The following is a 21,354-nucleotide window of genomic DNA, read 5'->3' on the forward strand; positions in this document are numbered from 1 at the left end:
TGAGCCGAGGCTCGAACCAGCGACCCAGCAACCTTCTTGCTGTGAGGCGAACGTGCTATCCACTCCGCCACTGCATCGCCACCTTGTTCGCTTCGTTCACGCGTCAAATCCGCTTCATTTGCACGTCAAATTCACTTCAGAACAGATGCTGATTCAAGTGATGGGCTGGTCTTCTGTCTGCCCGCTGACTGTAGCTTCGTTGCTAAATGGCTAACATGGATTTTATAGAGAGAATGACTGTTTTTATATGCTTTATTAAGGACGAAAAACAGCGTTGATATGTTCGGCGCTGTGTCTGAGTTCACTAGATCCTTTCAGAGGTGCACCCAGCTCTCTGAGATGAACAACTCCTCCAGAAACCTAACCTGGATGACAGAGGCTTTCAGCGGTGCTTCTGACTGAGCCGAGCCCTGTTTGATGAACTGTTGTCGTTGTGTGAAGGAGGATTTTCCCCTGGGACACCAACAACAGGCGCTACGTCATAATCACGCCACCACAAGAGCAAGCTCCTGATTGGTTAAAGCGGCGCGAATGTCGCGATTTGCTATTTACGCAATTCACGTCATTCGCGCCGAGCCATTCACTTTCTACCTTTGCATTGACTTAACATGTAAATCAATCGTGCTTGATGCTCCTTCCGTGTCTGGTGTAAACGCAGTATGAGGAGAGAACCCTAGACTACCCTCTCCCCAGACACTTCCTCCAGTTCCTTCGGGGGATCCTAAGGCGTTCCCAGGCCAGCCAAGAGACATAGCCCCTCCTGCGTGTCCTGGGTTTTCCCCGAGACCTCCTCCGGGTATGACATGCCTGGAGCATCTCCCTAGGTAGGCGTCTAGGAGGCATCCAAAACAGATGCTCGAGCCACCTCAGCTGACTTCTCTTGATGTGGAGGAGCAGTGACTACTCCAAGCTCCTCCCAGGTGACAGAGCTCCTCAACCTATCTATAAGGGTGTGCCCTGCCTCCCTGCGAAGGAAACTCATATCGGCCGCTTGTATCCAAGATTTTGTCCTTTAGGTCACGAACCTAAGCTCATGACCATAGGTGAGAGTAGGAACCTGGATTGACCAGTAAATCGAGAGCTTTGCCTTTCAGCTCCTTCTTTACCACAACAGACCGGTACAATGACCGCATAACTGCTGCCGCTGCACTAATCTGCCTGCATAAAACAGATGCTGGATAAGTTGGCAGTTCATTCCGCTGTGGTGACCCCTGATTAATAATGGGTCAAAAAATTATTATTAATTGATTATTATATTATTAATATATTATTAATTGATTAATTAATAAGCCACTCTTCAATGTCAAAAAATTCCAATAACTTTTCCTAATCAACCTACAAATTTACTTTAAAAACTTAGTAAAGTCAAAGAGTTTTAGTAGTAAAATGTGTAGGCACTCTGTATTTAAATAATAGGCTACTGTATGTGCAAATTTTGACCGCTAAAACAAACAGGCAAACATCCCTCAGGGTTTTGGTATTTCTATCGTGTCCTGACTCGGATGTAGGAGGTTTTGTCATAATAAGCAACTCACATTTCATCCGTCCCAACTTTACACTGTTTATTGATATTTGCTTCAATGAAGCGACGCTGCAGCGAGCTGAGCTTTAAATGATGGTCTATCTCCATCATAATGCTTGCATTCAGCTGAAGGATACACACATAGCATGCAGAAACGTGAACTTAAAATCCCTGGATGGAGAGTGTGTTTGTTGAAGTTTCCATTGCTCTGTCCTGCTCTTCTGTTTCATGTACAGTTGAAGTCAGAATTATTAGCCAGCCTCCCCTGTATATATTTTCCCCCGATTTCTGTTTAACTGAAAGAAGATTTATTTCTAAACATAATCGTTTTAATAACTCATCTCTAAAAACGGATTTATTATATCTTTGCCATGATGACAGTAAATAATATTTGACTAGATATTTTTCAAGATACTAGTAATCATCTTAAAGTGACATTTAAAGGCTTAACTAGGGTAATTAGGTTAAAGTTAGGGTGATCAGGAAAGTCATTGTATATCAATGGTCTGTTCTGTAGACAACTGAAAAGAATATAATGCTTAAGGCGGCTAATAATATTGACTTTAAAATGGTTTTTAAAAAATCTAAATCTGCTTTTTATTCTAGCTGAAATAAAACAAATAAGACTTATTATAGGGAATACTGTGAAAAATTCCTTGCTCTGTTAAACATCATTTGGGAAATACTTTCACCGGCCACTTTATTAGGTACCCCTTACTAGTACCGGGTTGGACCCGCTTTTGCCTTTAAAACTCCCTTTGTCCTTCGGGGCATAGACTCAACAAGGTACTGGAAATATTCCTCAGAGATTTTGCTCTATATTTTCATGATAGCATCACGCAGTTGCTGCAGATTTGTCAGCTGCACATCCATGATGGGAATCTCCCGTTCCACCACATCCCAAAGGTGCTCTATTGGATTGAGATCTGGTGACTGTGGAGGCCATTTGAGTACAGTGAACTCATTGTCATGTTCAAGAAACCAGTCTGAGATGATTCACGCTTTATGACTAGGCATGTTATCCTGCTGAAAGTAGCCATCAAAAGATGTGTACACTGTGGTCATAAAGGGATGGACATGGTCATCAACAATACTCAGGTAGGCTGTGGTGTTGACACGATGCTCAACTGGTACTAATGGGCCCAAAGTGTGCCAAGAATATATCCCCCACACCATTACACCACCACCACCAGCCTGAACCGTTAATACAAGGCAGGAGGCAGGATGGATCCATGCTTTCATGTTGTTGACGCCAAATTCTGACCCTACCATCCGAATGTTGCAGCAGAAATCGAGACTCATCAGATCAGGCAACGTTTTTCCTATCTTCTATTGTCCAATTTTGGTGAGCCTGTGTGAATTGTAGCCTCAGTTTTCTGTTCTTAGCTGTTATAAGCAGCAACTGGTGTGGTCTTCTGCTACTGTAGCCCATCTGCCTCAAGGTTGGACGTGTTGTGTGTTCAGAGATGCTCTTCTGCAGACCTCGGTTGTAACGAGTGCTTATTTGAGTTACTGTTGCCCTTCTATCTGCTGGAACCAGTCTGGCCATTCTCCTCTGACCTCTGGCATCAACAAGGCATTTGCACTCACAGAACTGCCGCTCACTGGATAATTTCTCTTTTTCAGACCATTCTCTGTAAATCCTAGAGATGGTTGTGCATGAAAATCCCAGTAGATCAGCCGTTTCTGAAATAGACCAGCCCGTCTGGCACCAACAGCCATGCCACATTCAAAGTCACTGAAATCACCTTTCTTCCCTATTTTGATGGTCGGTTTGAACTGCAGCAGATTGTCTTGACCATGTCTACATGCCTAAATGCATTGAGTTGCTGCAATTTGATTGGCTGATTAGAAACTTGCGTTAGCGAGCAGTTGGACAGGTGTACCTAATAAAGTGGCCGGTGAGTGTATTTGAAAAAATACAATTCACAGGAGGGTAAATAATTTTGACTTCAAATGTATATGTGTAAATAGGGGAATAGTAAAGTGTGGTGTTCTGGGAAATGTGGAAATGCTCAGTTTTGAGCATCGTCTCCATGGGTTTTATAAGCCCTTCTACACAGGATGTTCAATCTGCCGTTTCTGATTTCTGTGGGCTGTTTGAGGTCTTGAGAGGTAAGCTTCAGAGCGTGACTCTAAAACTGAAGCTTTAAATGGAGCATGCATGGAAAACAGTTCATTAAACTCAGGAAAGCCCTATGCAGACAGAGTTCCCTGTGCAGGTTCATTTGTTGGTTATAACCACACATTTGTGATTACAGTATTATAAAAAGTTATTCAGTTGATATGTCACCCAAATCTGAAAATTACATCATTGACGTATCCTTCACAGGTCACAATGTTACCCTTGACTTTTATAGTATTTTTTTTCTTCTATGGAAGTCAGTGGTTACCCGTTTGTAACATTCTGCAAAATATATTTTTTATGTCTCTTTTTCTGCTGAACAGAAAAGAAGATATTTCAAAGAATGATGGAAACTTGTAACCATTGCCTTCCATAGTATTTGTTTTTTTTATTCTATGAAAGTCAATGGTGACCCATTTGTAACATTCTTTAGAATATATTCTTTATGAAGTACTTTTTCTACTGAACACAAAATAAGATATTTTTTTTAAAGAACAACTTCTGTAGTATGTTTTAAATGATTATTCTATGGAAGTCAATAGTTACCAGTTTTTTACATTCTTCAAAATTTTCTTTTTTCTTTTTTTCTTTATTCTGTTGAACACAAAAGAATATATTTAAAAAAAATGTTGGAAACTAGTAATCATTGCCTTTCATAGTATTTTCTTTTTTTTTTATTTTATTGAAGTCAATGGTTACCTATTAGTAACGTTCTTCAAAATTTTGTTGAACACAAAAGAAGATATTTTAAAGAATGTTGGAAGTTGGTAACCATCGACTTTGGTAGTCTTTGTTTTTTTTTATATTCTATGGAAGTCAAAGTTTACTAATTTGTAACATTCTTCAAAATAAATTCTTCATGTGTTTTTTTTCTGCTGAACACAAAAGATATTTTAAAGAATGACAGAAACTGGTAACCATTGCCTTCCACAGTATTTGTTTTTGATTATAGGAAAGTCAATGGTTACCCATTTGTAACATTCTTAAAAATATATTCTTTGTGAGTTTCTTTCTTCTGTTGAACACAAAAGAAGATAATTTAAAGAATGTTGGAAGTTGGTAACCATCGACTTCGTTAGTCTTTGTTTGTTTTTATATTCTATGGAAGTCAAAGGTTACTAATTTTTAACATTCTTCAAAATTTATTCTTCATGTGTTTTTTTTTCTGCTGAACACAAAAGATATTTCAAAGAATGATAGAAACTGGTAACCATTGCCTTCCACAGTATTTTTTTTTTGATTATAGGAAAGTCAATAGTTACCCATTTGTAACATTCTTTAGAATATATTCTTTATGACTTTCTTTTTTTCTGTTGAACACAAAAGAAGATATTTTTAAAGAGTGTTGGAAACTTGTAACCATTGCCTTTTCATAGTATTTTTTTATTCTATGGAAGTCAATGGTTACCTATTAGTAACGTTTTTTTTTTTTCCAAAATATATTGTTTATGAGTGTCTTTCTTCTGTTGAACACAAAAGAAGATATTTTAAAGAATGTTGGAAGTTGGTAACCATCGACTTCTGTAGTATTTTTTTTAAATATTCTATGGAAGTCAATGGTTACTCATTTTTAACATTCTTCAAAATGTATTGACGTGTTTCTTTTTCTGCTGAACACAAGATATTTCAAAGAATGATAGAAACTGGTAACCATTGCCCTCCATAGTATTTGTTTTTGCTCTAGCAATGTCAATGGTTACCCATTTGTAACATTCTTCAAAATATATTCTTTATGAGTTTCTTTCTTCTGTTGAACACAAAATAAGATATTTTAAAGAATGTTGGAAGTTGGTAACCATCAACTTTTGTAGTATTTGTTTTTTTTTTTTTTATTATTCTATGGAAGTCAATGGTTACCAATTTTTAACATTCTTCAAAATTTATTCTTTATGTGTTTTTTTTTTTTCTGCTGAACACAAAAGATTTCAAAGAATGATAGAAACTGGTAACCATTGCCTTCCACAGTATTTGTTTTTGATTCTAGGAAAGTCAATGGTTACCCATTTGTAACATTCTTCAAAATATATTCTTTATGAGTTTCTTTCTTCTGTTGAACACAAAAGAAGATAGTTTAAAGATCGCTGGAAATTGGTAACTATTGATTTCTGTAGTATTTTTCTTTTTTTCTTTTTACTCAAAGTCAGTGGTTACCCATTTTTAGCATTCTTCAAAATATATCCTCTATGAGTTTCTTTTTTTCTCCTCAACACAAATGAAGATATTTTGAAGAATGTTAGAAACACATTACCATTGACTTCCATAGTATTTGTTTCTTATTCTGTGTATATCAATGGTTACCCATTTGTAACATTCTTCAAAATATCTTCTCCATGAGTTTCTATTTTCTGCTGTTCACCATTATGTTTAGAAATGTGTTGGAAAAAAAATCTTTCCGTTAAACAGAAACTGGGAGAAAATATTCAGGAGGAATAATAATTCTGACTTCAGCTGTACATGCAAAGCTGCTCCTGCATTGGATGGCTGTCTTTGGCATGCTGGCTGTGGTGGGACATGTTTAAATCAGCTGACCTCAGCACTAAAAACACAGCATTTGTCTGTGTTCATCCAGAGCCGCCTGGGCTGCTGAGCTGGTAGAATCTGCTCTCGTCACGAAAGGGCTCAGCTTGTGAATGCAGACCACTCTACATGCGCTGATGGCAAATTAACCCCAGATAAATAATCGGCTAAATGTGTCGCAGCGCTGTGTGTTTTTAGCCATGTTGTGTGAGTTTTGTGGATGATGTGAGCTGTGGGACCCGAAGCCCTGGAGCTCAAATACAGCTGATGATGTCACTGCCTCCTCAATCTGGTTCACTGTTCTCTGAGCTGTCATCGCTTATGCTGAGGGCTGTCTGTCTGTCTGTCTATCTATCTATCTATCTATCTATCTATCTATCTATCTATCTATCTATCTATCTATCTATCTATCTATCTATCTATCTATCTATCTATCTATCTGTCTGTCTGTCTGTCTGTCTGTCTGTCTGTCTGTCTGTCTTGCTGTTATTCTACAATTCTATCTGTTTTTCTTTCAATCCATTTATTTAGCCATGATCCATCCGTCTATAAAAACATTTCTTGTTCTGTCATACTGTTATCCATTCATTCATTCAATACCTCCATCCCTCCATTTATCCATCCATCCATCCATCCATTCATCCATCTATCTATCCATCCATCCATCCATGTATCCATCCTTCCTTCCATTTTTAGTCTGTTGTATTCTACTTCTTCGTCATCCATCTATCCAATTATCCATTGATCTCTTCCCATCCACCCACCCATTTCATCAATTTATAAATCTGTCCAAACATCCGTTCATCTATCTCTCCGTCCATAATTATTATTCTCTTATCTATCCACACTTTCATCCATCCATTCTTCTTTTTCCATGCATCCACAGCAATAAAATACACAGCAAGCATGATTTGACAAAACAGCTTCCAGAATCTCTCCCAATTCAGTGCTGGATTCAGCTAAAATCTCCTCTAAGCGATAATGTACCCAAATTGTCACAGTTCACTTCTATCTGGGGTAATAAACAATTTATTCCTGGTAATAAAGATGGAGGTTTCAAGTTGTGGAATACAAGAGGCATCCAAAGTATAAGAGATTTGTATGAAGATGGGATTTTACTTTCCTTTGAGCTTTTATGTAAAAAAAATATGTGGTTCCTAAAAAACATTTCTTTAAATACCTACAGTTAAAGAGTTACATGTCATCAAAAGAAACACAGATTAGTTGTATACCATCTTTATCAAAATTGGGAGGAAATAACTATCCAAAATTTAGAAGGAAGAGGTCATGTTTCTATATATTACAATTTTATGGTCAAACATAGTAATGAGTCAACATTGGATAAATTAAATGCCTGGAAAGCAGATATGCAAGAGGAGATAGACGAGGCAGACTGGAATTATGTTTGCTTAAAAGCTCAAACGCAAACAATAAATACCAGGTTTAAACTACTTCAATATAAATGGTTAATGAGAATGTATATAACCCCTGTGAAACTTCATCATATGTCTGCTAATATTCCAGATGTGTGTTCTAAATGTTTAGATGATAAAGGTACACTATATCACTGCCTCTGGCAATGTCCTAAAATACAAAAGTTTTGGAAAGATATAACTGTATGTATGTCAGACATGTTTAATATTAAAATTCCTTTAAATGCCAAGCTCTGTATTCTTGGGTTGTATCCTAAGGAACTTACAATTGGAAATACAAGAATTTTGGATTTTGGTTTCCTTCAAGCTAGAAGGGCTATTGCATTATACTGGAAACACATGGATGCTCCATCCATAGAAATGTGGAAAAAAGAAATATTGAACTGTATTGGACTGGAGAGACTAACTTATATCATCAAAGGCAAGCAGAAGAACTTTGACTATCTTTGGGAACCATATATGAATATTATGTAAATTGTGTGTTTGTAAACATGTTTTTTATTTATTAATACCTTTTTTTTTCTCTTCCTTTTTTTTCTCTTCCTTTTTTTTCTTTTTTCTTTTTTCTTCTTCTTTTGTATTATTGTGTTATTGTTCACGTCACACATATATATAATTCAAATATTGTATATGTATGTATGTGCGTATATGTGTGTATGTATGTGTATGTATATATTTATTATATATATATATATATATTTTTTTTTTTTTAAGTATGTATGAGTGTATATACATATATATAAAAAGGGTGTAGATATGTGCTGTGTAGGCTGCATTGTTGTCTGTATGCCTAGTTGATGGGGTGAAAAGGAAAAAAAATCAATAAACATATTGGAAAAAAAAAATCTCCTCTAAGCAGAAGCTGTGAGCTACAACCTGTAAGTGTTTTTATTTGTTAAAATTGATCATGACATGTTCAGGGTCTAGCGTTAACGGTATGTTGTAGCAACGATGTAAACAATGCGAAATGCTGCTTTGTGGGCAAACGATTTAGCTACAAATTCATATTTATTAGTCAAACTGCTGTAAACACACACACACACACACTCTACCAGCACGTTAGTGTCTCTTATGTGTGTGCGTGACTTTGCACTGATTGTCTTCAGGCAGCTTTTTCATGCGTTTCACATCTCAGATATGAAGTCGCAAAAGACATGTGGATGATTCATATTACTTACACCTGCATATTCCGGATATATGTGAAACACGTCGTGTAACGCATAGAGTTAAAAAAATACAGGATAGCTCACCTCGTGGACTCATGGTAGCAGCAGGAAAATAAAGGCTCACACAGGTAGCATCCCACATCTTGTGCTTTATTCTTCTGTCACGATATATTACAGAAAATAACTTAATCCGAGCATCAGAGAAAAAGAAAAACAAAACTCAATGCACATGCGCTTGTGACAGTAAGCTCACACATTTACACACAGACATAGACGCACAGACACAATAGCAAACGCTCTTAAAGGAGCCGCACCCCATTTTCACTCGTTACAGACACTTGTCAGATTTTATTATAGAGAGCAGGCAGGAGGTTGACTGATTGTTTACACAGTAGAATAGCGCATGCTTTTACGGCCGTGATGTGGAGCCGATTCGCGAATCGCAGCACATTATGACGAAGACCAATCAAAGTCACTTAAGGGCGGGCCTTTCAGAGGAACTAGGAAATATGACCGTCGTTTTCATGTTAGCTGAGTAGCTGTGTATAATCAAAGTGAGATATATGATAAAATTATGCGATTGCCTTCAAGTGAAACATGAGCACACATTGCTTTGCATCTTATAAACACAACCAAGCCTTAAAGGGCCATGAAACCCCCTCGTTTCAGCAGGGTGTTTTCACACCTCTACTTTGGGGAAAAAGTCAGAAAAGTGGGCGTGCCCAGCTCTGTTTAGGGGGGAGTGTCGGAGGAAGAAAAGAGGCAGGGTGTGGGAGTGTCTATTTGGGCACGTGAGTCAAAATACACACACACACAAACACGGGAGAAAGTGACTGTGTTTACATGGACATCTGTAGTCGATTTATTTGCCAAATTATTAAATGGTGGACTTTAACTGCAGTTTGGCTCTTTCATTCAGGGAATTCATTCGTGTCCCTCGCAACAAACGAGATATTTGATTTGAGGAACTGCTCTAAGCGTGTATTTTTCATGCAATGTTTGATACCGCACGGCGAATGAGAGAAAAAAACCCTCCGCATTTCCCGGAAACTTAGATGCACACAGCAGGTAGAGTCAGTAAGCCGCGTGTGTAATTCCTGTCACAAAATGCGGTGAAAATCCTACACAAGTTTGGTTGTGGTGCTAACATGTTTACACTCGGTGCAATAGTTAACTTAGTTCGATATGAACAAACTGAATAAACAAAGAGCTCTGGTCGCTCACTTACCAAATCTGTAGAGACAGGACAATCACCAGCAACTAGACCCGCGTCTTTATTAAGAGGAGACTACAAGTGAATCCGGATCTCAGCGTTAGCAGATGAGAACAGCTCTCAGGTAAACAATAATCCTCCTTAGACATGTAAGTTATTGTTGTCGAGCGTCGCGTACACTGTTAATCCACACGTGACTCTGAGCTCTCACAGAGAGAAAATGAAAACAAAACTTAACTGCAGCAAACTATAAAAGCAACACTTCACGCTTGTTTTGCCAACACAACGTGGCGTCTCTGTCATCTAAACACTGTGACAGTAATGAATATTAATGAAGTTGCACAATAGAGCGCGCTGATTGGTTTGAACCAAGCTTTACTCATGCATTAATGCATCACACTGTAAGACGTAATAAGACACACTCTGATACAGGCGTCCAGTCTGCACGCTGGAATACACGCTATTATGTCATGACCGTGACGCAGCTTCAAAAATTAGTTTCAAACCGGAAGAACGAATTTGCTTGAAATAATGCAAAAACAACCAATTTACACTTTTTAGTGAGAAATAAGTGTCCTAATAGTGTTTTTAGCAGTGTGGGACACATATACGACTGTCAACAGCTCAAAAAATGTGTTTTGGTGTTTCGTGACCCTTTAAAATTACATTCTGGACCACCCCTTTAATCATTTCTACCATCCATATATTCTATTATTTCTTCCATTCATTCACGATTCTATCATTTCTACCTGTCATCAATCCAAAGATTTTGGTCAATTTACTGTTCTTTTGTTTTTCAGTTCATTTTTCATCCATTCATGTTTTGTAACTCATTTAACTCTGTTCCATAACTTTGTAAACTTTTCATCATATATTTTTCAAATTTAGCCAATCTCATTTCATCCTTTGTTAGGTTCTGTTGAATCCCGAAGAGTTTCTTCAGAAATTAAAGTCCTCATTATTTGCTGGCCCTCATGTTGTTTCAAACCTTCTTGCTGCTCTATTTTCCATTGAACGCAACAGGCTGAGGTTTAAATAATTTGCTAATCCCTCATTTCCATTCACTCGCAGTGAGGTTTAACCTTATTAAGCCTACCTGTCTGTCATCTGTAGTCCACCCATCCAGACAGTCATTACACGTTATAGATCACATTCCATCAGCTCACAGCAAGCTATAAAAATAACTGCACACAACTATTGCTGAGACTTGCTTACAGAAACATGAACTCTTCTGACCTCAAACTGTAAATCAGCCCATGACAGATGCGGCAGATATAATTGTAGCTCTTGTAAAAGTATGCATGGCTGTAAAACGAAATAAAAAACAAAGGAAGAAGAAAAAAAGAGGATTAGAAGAGCGTACGTCTATGGAGGAATTCAGGACAACATCTGTTTTCCAATCAACCTGCTGTTCTTTTTTTATTTGGGGTTCAGGGAAAATAAATGTTCCATCATACAGTTCCAGCCGGAATAAAAAATGACACAGCCCATTATTTTTTTCCGACATGTGTTTTTTCTATCTTCTACCAATCTGTCTGTTGTTCTGTATCCCTATCAGTCCGTTATATTAATCCATCCATTTTTTCATCATTATGTTATTCACCCATCTATTGAGCTATCCATCCATCTGTCCATTCTTTGGGCCAACCGTCCATCATTCTTCCATCCATTTATCTGTTCTGTCATCAATCCAACCACTGAGCCATCATTCCATCCATCAGGCCATCCATCTACTCATAGAGCCATCCTGAGCCATTCCATCCATTAGCAATTATTTTATCATTTTGTCATCCATCCATCCATTCATCCATCCACCTATTTAGCCATTCATACGTCCATTCATAAAGCTGTCCATCCATCGAACCATCCACCTATTGAGCCACTGATCCGTCCATCCATCATTCCATCCATCCATCCAACCCACCATCCATCTATCCACCCACCAATACATCCTTCCATCCTTCGAGCCAGCCAGCCAGACATCCATCTATTTATCTAATATTCTGCCATCCATCCATCCATTTTAATCCATTTAATTATCTATTTTTCTGACATTTACCCATCCATCGAGCTATCCATCCATCTATTTATTTAGCTGATGAACCATCAAGCAGTCTGTCCATTGAGTCATCCATCCATCTATCCATCCATCCATCCATTCATCCAGCCAGCTAGCCATCCACTGACCTATCAATTCATCCATCTATTTAAATCCATTCATTTATCTATTGTTCTGTTATTCATCCATCCATCCACTTAACCATCCATCTGTCCATTCCTCCATCCATCCATCCATCCATTCTTGCATCCATCTATTGAGCCTCATCCATCGAGCCATCCATTAATTTGAATCCATCTATTTATTTATTGTCTTGTCTTCAATCTATCCATCCATCCATCCATTAAACCATCCTTCCATCCATCTATTAAGCTGTCCATCTGTCCATCCATCTATCCATTTATCTAGTATTATATCATCCATCCATCCATCCATCCATTTTAATCCATTTAATTATCTATTTTTCTGACATTCACCCATCCATCGAGCTATCCATCCATCAATTGATTTAGCTGATGAACCATCAAGCAGTCTGTCCATTGAGTCATCCATCCATCTATCCATCCATTCATCCATCCATCCATCCATCCATCCATCCATCCATCCATCCATCCATCCATCCATCCATCCATCCATCAATCCATCCATCCATCCATCCATCCATCCATCCATCCATCTATCCATCCATCCATCCATCCATCCATTCATCCAGCCAGCTAGCCATCCACTGACCTATCAATTCATCCATCTATTTAAATCCATTTATTTATCTATTGTTCTGTTATTCATCCATCCATCCACTTAACCATCCATCTGTCCATTCCTCCATCCATCCATCCATTCTTGCATCCATCAATTGAGCCTCATCCATCGAGCCATCCATTTATTTGAATCCATCTATTTATTTATTGTCTTGTCTTCAATCTATCCATCCATCCATTAAACCATCCTTCCATCCATTCATCCAGCCATCATTCATCTATTAAGCTGTCCATCTGTCCATCCATCTATCCATTTATCTAGTATTATATCATCCATCCATTCATCCATCCATCACTTCTTCGATCCATCCATCCATCCATTCATCCATCAATCTGTCCATCCATCTATCCATACTTCCATCCATCCATCCATCCATTATTATGTCATCCATCCATCCATCCATCCATCCATCCATCCATCCATCCATCCATCCATCCATCCATCCATCCATTTTAATCCATTTAATTATCTATTTTTCTGACATTCACCCATCCATCGAGCTATCCATCCATCAATTGATTTAGCTGACGAACCATCAAGCAGTCTGTCCATTGAGTCATCCATCCATCCATCCATCCATCCATCCATCCATCCATCCATCCATCCATCCATCCATCCATTCATCCAGCCAGCTAGCCATCCACTGACCTATCAATTCATCCATCTATTTAAATCCATTTATTTATCTGTTGTTCTGTTATTCATCCATCCATCCACTTAACCATCCATCTGTCCATTCCTCCATCCATCCATCCATTCTTGCATCCATCAATTGAGCCTCATCCATCGAGCCATCCATTTATTTGAATCCATCTATTTATTTATTGTCTTGTCTTCAATCTATCCATCCATCCATTAAACCATCCTTCCATCCATTCATCCAGCCATCATTCATCTATTAAGCTGTCCATCTGTCCATCCATCTATCCATTTATCTAGTATTATATCATCCATCCATTCATCCATCCATCAGTTCTTCGATCCATCCATCCATCCATTCATCCATCAATCTGTCCATCCATCTATCCATACTTCCATCCATCCATCCATCCATCCATTATTATGTCATCCATCCATCCATCCATCCATCCATCCATCCATCCATTCATCCAGCCATTCATCCAGCCACCCACTGACCTATCAATTCATCCATCTATTTGAATCCATCTGTTGTTCTGTCATTCATCCATCCATCCACTTAACCATCCATCTGTCCATTCCTCCATCCATCAATCCATTCTTGCATCCATCTATCGAGCCTCTCATCCATCGAGCCATCCATTTATTTGAATCCATCTATTTATTTATTGTCCTGTCTTCAATCTATCCATCCATCCATTAAACCATCCTTCCATCCATTCATCCAGCCATCATTCATCTATCAAGCTGTCCATCTGTCCATCCATCTATCCATTTATCTAGTATTATATCATCCATCCATCCATCCGTTCTTTGATCAATCCATCCATATATTAATCCATCCATCCATCCATCAAGCATCTATTTAAATCCATTTATTTATCTATTGTTCTGTCATCCATCTGTTCAACCATCCATTAAACCATGCATCCATCCATCCATCCATCCATCCATCCATCCATCCATCCATCCATCCATCCATTCATCCACCCATCCATCCATCCAGCCATCTATCTATCCATCCATCCATCCATCCATCCATCCATTCATTGAGCCATCCATCAGTTGAGCCATCCATCCATCCATCCATCCATCATTCTTTCTTCCATCATTCCATCCATTTATCATTCTTCCTTTTCCCCATCCATTTTATCGCTAAGACTTGCTTACAGAAACATGAACTCTTCTCATCTCAAACTGTAAATCAGTCCATAACAGATGTGGCGGATATAACGGCACGTTTGTTTTAGATTTAAATTCATATGTAAAGATGACAAAACCTTGAAAAACAAAATCACGAAGTTATCTACAGTATATTGCTAATGTGAGACTCCGGCCATCACTTTGATTTCAGCTTCATCTCCATACATGGATCGAGCATGAAGTGTTTTGTTTTCAGAGCATTCGTTCACCGTAGATTGAAGAACGATGCAGCACAGTCCATTTGTTTTTACTGCCTGTTACAGTACATTGCGATTACTTCCAGAATCATCCATCAAACATCTCAAGCAAATAACAAAGAAACACATGATTTATGATCCACAGTGAAACGTCCAAATTTCTCTTTGTTTTTAATTGCTTTCAGCAGCACTGATGATTTTTTTAGTGCTTCCAGCAGAGTTTCTTTCTTATTGCCCTAGAATAATATTTATCGAACCACCGCATTAAACATGTAAGACCATCTGATGGTTTCTAGCCTATTTATTTTAAATAAGATGTGTCAAGTATTTGTATATTAATGCCTTTTTCTGCTTCTCCTGGGTCTTTTAAGTCACAATGTGGTTCAATAATTTAATTCTGTCTTGATACTAAACAGCTGCTTTCACAAGCAAACAAGCCAGTGAAGTGCGTGATGCTTCATGTGACATCTTGCCCTGTTGTAATCTGTTTTTTTCACCGAGACCTCTTGTAGTGAGCTGTCTCTGTAGTCAGCATTGTTAGGACATTTGTCCTCTCAACTTTAAATTTAATGTGGTATACTTTCAGATAATGTCAAAAGTGTCTCAAAAGTGGGAAGTCAGTCATCATTTACTCTCCCTTATGTTTAGGCAGATTTTCCACAGATTTCCGCAGATTTTTAGCCCATCATTAATTCTGTTTATTTACTTGAGTAATTTGTGTAAATCTATATTAAATATTCAGTTTTTTTAATTAATTTCAGTAATATTATTGACTAATATGAAAATGTTTGTCTGATTTATGTACAATGCAATTTGTACAGTATTATTTTTATATGACAAACGTGAATCTAATTGGATCAAAAGTGAATCTAATTGGATTTGCATTTTAAACATGAAATAAAAGTTAAAAAGATATAATTTTTTATTTCATATATTAAGGTTTTAGTTTTGATACTCCCAACATAATTCCGCAGAAATCCGCAGACTTTTACCAAAATTCTCCGCAGAAATATCAAAAAACGTCTGCAGATTCCGTCTGGCCCTACTTATGTCCTTCCAAGCTTGTAGGACCTGCTTATTTCTGTATAACACAGCTGAGCAAAATGAAGTTGATTTTAACGTGATGAAAACGTTTAACTAGTTGCAGTGAATTGGTTAATTGAACATTTAAACAGCCAGGTGACCATTTTATTTAAACTTATTTTGTTTTTATATATAGAAGGATGAAGCGTAATATATTGCATTTCTTTAAAAAAATTAAGAAAACAATTAATGCCTGGTTAAATAGTAAAAAAAAAAAAAAAATTATATATATATATATATATATATATATATATATATATATATATATATATATATATATATATATATATATATATATATATAAATATATATATATATATATATATATATATATATATATATATATATATATATATATATATATATATATATACATACATTTAAAGTCAGAATTATTAGCCCCCCTGAATTATTAGCGCCCCTGTTTATTTTTTTCATCAATTTCTGTTTAATGGAGGGAAGATTGTTTCAGCACATTTCTAAGCATAATAGTTTTAAAAACGTATTTCTAATATCAGATTTATTTTATTTTTGACATGATGACAGTAAATAATATTTTGCTTGATATTTTTCAAGACACTTCTACACAGCTTAAAGTGACATTTAGGGGCTTAACTAGGTTAATAGGGTGAACTAGGCAGGTTAGGGTAATTAGGCAAGTTATTCATTCAAATGTAAAATAAATCAGTTATTAAAGATGAGTTATTAAACTATTATGTTTAGAAATGTGCTCTCCGTTAAAATTGGGAAAATTTCAACGGAAATTTGCTCTCCGTTAAAATTGGGAAAAAATAAACAGGGGGGCCAATAATACTAACGTCAACTATAGGTACACATAAACAATTTCAAAACAATTCTACATCATAAGCTTTAAAAAATACATTCTGTTAATTGTCTTAGAAAAAAATGCAAGTCTTTCCAATTCTAAAAAAAAAAAAAGACAAAAATGTAAACAACATGCAAATAACACCAGAGCACCTTAGAAAGTGCAACACCCTAGCAACCACATATAAAATTTACTTAATAGCAATGAGTTTCTGCAGGTCACTAGAATAACATATACGTCCTCCTAGACATGTACAAGAATGTGGACGTGCATCTGTAATATAAAAAACATTGCACACAGTGCCCTCTAGTGGATTTGTCATCTGAAAAATTAAACAAATCGTACCAGAATGCCGAGTTCAGACTGCAAGATTTTCATAGTGATCGTGTCACAGATATTTTCACACTTCATGACTATCTGGGCTAGCGTTTTGTCACTGCTGTGTTTACACTGCAAGATGGATCGGCGACAGGGGGTTTCACACTGCATGACTTTACAATAGGAAGAATCGCCGACAACTTTGTCTCGGTCTGTAAACTACGTCTCACAACCAAACACAAGCGAGAAGTGACAGTATAGAGATCACGTAGCATATCAATAGTTATTAACTACATAAAAAGAAGGAAGTCTGTAGTGGGGTAGAAAGTGTACATATTTGCTCGCCTGGGTTTGAAGGAAATTAGCAATTTCTCCTCAAACTTTTTTTCTTTTTTGACCTGGTTGTGGTATTGCTCAGATAACGTCAAACAGACACGGGTGCTCCTGCCAAATTTCCACTAGTTTTTTTTCTCCATGTCTTGGGTCCTAATAAACTGAAAATGAGCGCTTTTACCTTTAACTTCACATAAATGTAGACAGCGCCCTCTAGTGGATTTGTCATCTGAAATGTACAACAAAACACACCCTAATTAACGCATTTCAGATTCGCAAAAATGTACATAGCGCCCTCTAGTGGATTCGTCATCTGAAACGTACAACAAAATGTACCCTAAGCAATGTTTTTTAAATTAGCAAAACTGCAGACAGCGCCCTCTAGTGTACTTATCGTCAAAAATGTACAACAAAGCATACCTTAAAGTAACACCTTACCTTAAAGTAGCACATTTCAGATTTGCAAAAATGTACACTGTGTCCTCTAATGGATTTGTCTTCTGAAACGTGTAACAAAACATACCCTAACATATTTTAATTTCGCAAAGCTATCTATTAGTAGATTTGTCACATAGATTTATACATTAGATGTCGCCTGGCCAATTGTTGTCTATTGGACGGAATGCGTCAATAGCGCCGCCATCTTGGTACAGGGTAGTACTCCTTTGAAATTAATGCAGGACCAAGGTACAGTGGAGGATTGTGGCCATCCAAAGCCAGAGATATACACATATACACATATATCTATGATTGGGAGTTTTCCTGGATGTTAATATGTAATTTTTTTTTCTAATTACGAAAATTACTACATTGATGGATCAGTGATCGCACGGGCATTCCTGACAAAAAGCTTGTGTTTGTGTGTACAGAAATATTCACCCTCCCTGTTAAATTTGATCTAATCATGTCCTGAAACACAGCTCCTCTCCTGCTTTCACTTCTCATACTGACGAAGGGAGCGATTCGTTCGAGCGAATCCCCCGAACGACTCTTTCACTAGCCGACAATAATACAAGTTCCTGGCAGCGCAGCATCTCGTTGTCATATTTCTTTTGCATTGTTTGCTGCTTTTATTCAACAAAACTAGCATAAGCCGAGTGTTTAGTGCGAGTTGGAGCTGCTTTGCCGTATGGTGAATGCAGTAAGTGACTGTTATCATCAATAACGTTATCCGATTAGCACAAAAGTTCAGAACATACAAAAACAGAAAAAAAACTTAATATTACCTATGAAATGTTCTGCCTTTGTGCTTTGTTTTCTTTGTTTGCTCGTTACTGCACCCGTAGACAGGACTAAAGTCCAGCATCTTCACGTAATAACACTGTGTTGACTAGTGCGGTTAAATGACACTTGGCCTGGGAGCACTGTACCAATGTGGCGGTGCTATAGACTCATGCTCAGGGTCCCTATGCGATATCTAGTTTATATATCTATGGATTTGTTACATGAAATGTGAAAAAATTTATTCAAAATAATGTATTTCAGATTGGCAAAAATGCACACAGGAATCTCTAATGGATTTGTCATCTGAAACCTACAACAAAATGTCACCTAAAGAATGCATTTCAGTTTCACACTCAGCGCCCTCTAGTGGATTTGTCATCTGAAACATGCAGTGAAATTTACAAAGTTCAGGTTTCGCAAAAATGTACGCTGAGGTGCACATTTTCAATGAGCCTGGTTTGAACGTAACTGCTTTCTGTACAGATGTCAAAAATGAGTCAAAACCTTTATCACTGAGCATTACCACAGATCAGTCACATCAGAAAGTCTACGTCATATTGCAGACTATCACCTTTCCAGTGTTCCTGTGAAAGCACCTGGTTTGTGTCTGACACTGGACGAAACCCAGACAGCTTCACTTAGCCTCTGACCGCCGTGAGTGAAATCAATAACCAGAGACTGAATTCAGCCCAGATGCTCATGTTTACAAAAAATAAAAGTGCTCTGGACGGCAAAGACTGCAGTTTGGTCCAGCAGATGTACTTTAACATGGAATAAAGCAGGAGGAAATTAGCATGTTTGAGTGTTTGAGCATATGGAAGATCACATTTTACAATATGAATATACAGTTGATGTCAGAATTATTAGCCCCCTGTTGTATTTTTCCCCCAATTTTTGTTCAACAAAAACATTTATTTATAAACATATTAGTTTTAATAACTCATCTCTAATAACTGATTTATTTTATCTTTGCCATGATGACAGTAAATAATATTTGACTAGATATTTTTCAAGACACTTCTAGACAGCTTAAAGTGACATTTAAAAGCTTAACTAGGTTAATTAGGCAAGTTAAGGTAATTAGGCAAGTCACTGTATATCAATGGTTTGTTCTCTAGACTATCAAATATATATAAATATATATTAAAAAAAAAAAAAATATATATATATATATATATATATATATATATATATATATATATATATATATATATATATATATATATATATATATATATATATATATATATATATAGCTTAAGGTGGCTAATAACGTTGACTTTAAAATGGTTTAAAAAAATAAAAAAACTGCTTTTATTCTAGCCAAAATAATACAAATAAGACTTTCTCCAAGAGAAAAACTAGATAAGGAAGTACTGTGAAAAATTCCTTGCTCTATTAAATAACATTTGGGAAATATTTAACAAAGTAGGACAGGAGGGCTAACAATGTTGACTTCAACTGAAGCAAATAGGGGCGGCAAATTGAAATAAAAACTGATATCTCTCAATGTTTATTACAATTTTTTTTTTTTCATAATCACATTCCATATTTAGCTGATTGTGTTTTTGTGTTGTCCTGGCTGGTTTAGGGCTGTTATATATTACAGTTTTTCTCAGTCGCTTTGGTGCATTTCTCACAACACCAGTGCATTTCTGCACAACAGTTAATGCATAGGATATTGCCGAATCTTTTAATCAGTATTTTATATTGTTAGCAAAAAAATTATGTGGTCAGCTTCCAGGGCAACCTGATATTTACAATGAAGATAGAGTGTTTTCTTTTTATAGACAACAGGACATTTTGCCGGATTCTTTTAGTCTGAGACCTGTTACAGAAAGTGAAGTTTTAAAAAATTATTAGTGAGTTAAAATTAAATAAGGCTCCTGGAGTTGATAATATTCCTGCTAGATTTTTTAAAGACTCTGTTAAAGTGATTGCCCCCTTGGTGTCACATATTTTAAATGTATCTATTGAACAAGGGAAAATACCATGTGATTTTAAAAGTGCTAGAGTTATACCATTATATAAAAAAGGAAGTACGTTACATATGATTAACTATAGACCTGTATCAATCTTAGGGGTTATGTCTAAAATTCTGGAAAAAATTGTACACGAACAGATAGTCAACTACATTACTAAAAAACATATTTTGTATGAGTTACAGTCAGGTTTTAGAGCATTACATTCCACCGAGACATGTATATTACATATGACAGACAAAATACGGAGAGCTGTAGATGGTGGCAACTATTGTGGAATGGTGCTGCTGGACCTTCAGAAGGCTTTTGACACTGTGGACCATCAAATTTTACTATATAAATTAAAGGCAATTGGATTTGATAAAGTGTCTTTAAAGTGGATTCAGTCATATCTGCATGATAGAAACCAGAGAGTCGATATAAAGGGTATATTATCTGCTCCCTTATCAATCAACTGTGGAGTACCTCAAGGAAGTATTTTAGGTCCATTATTTTTTCTTTTATATATTAATGATTTAAAAATAGCGTGTTCAGAGGAGCTCTATCTTTATGCTGATGATGCCGCAATTTTAGTATCTCATCATGACAAAAGGGCCCTGGAAGAAATTATGAGTTCACAGTTAAAAAGTGTTTACAACTGGTTTTTAGACAACAAACTTTCTTTACACATGGGTAAAACAGAGGCTATTTTATTTGCTTCAAGAGTGAAATTAAAAAAAGATGATAATTTTGTAGTTAAGATTAATGATTGG

General features: G+C 36.7%; 1 protein-coding gene across 3 annotated transcripts in view; it reads left to right on the top strand.

The window, feature by feature from the left end:
• adamts17 (ADAM metallopeptidase with thrombospondin type 1 motif, 17) overlaps positions 1-21,354 on the top strand; it is a 328,430-nt gene that overhangs the window by 115,489 nt on the left and 191,587 nt on the right. The gene's annotated exons all lie outside the window — the stretch shown is intronic.

The sequence above is a fragment of the Danio rerio genome, chromosome 7, assembly GCF_052040795.2.
Source record: "Danio rerio strain M-AB ecotype USA chromosome 7, GRCz13ab, whole genome shotgun sequence".
In the NCBI taxonomy this organism is placed as follows: domain Eukaryota; kingdom Metazoa; phylum Chordata; class Actinopteri; order Cypriniformes; family Danionidae; genus Danio; species Danio rerio.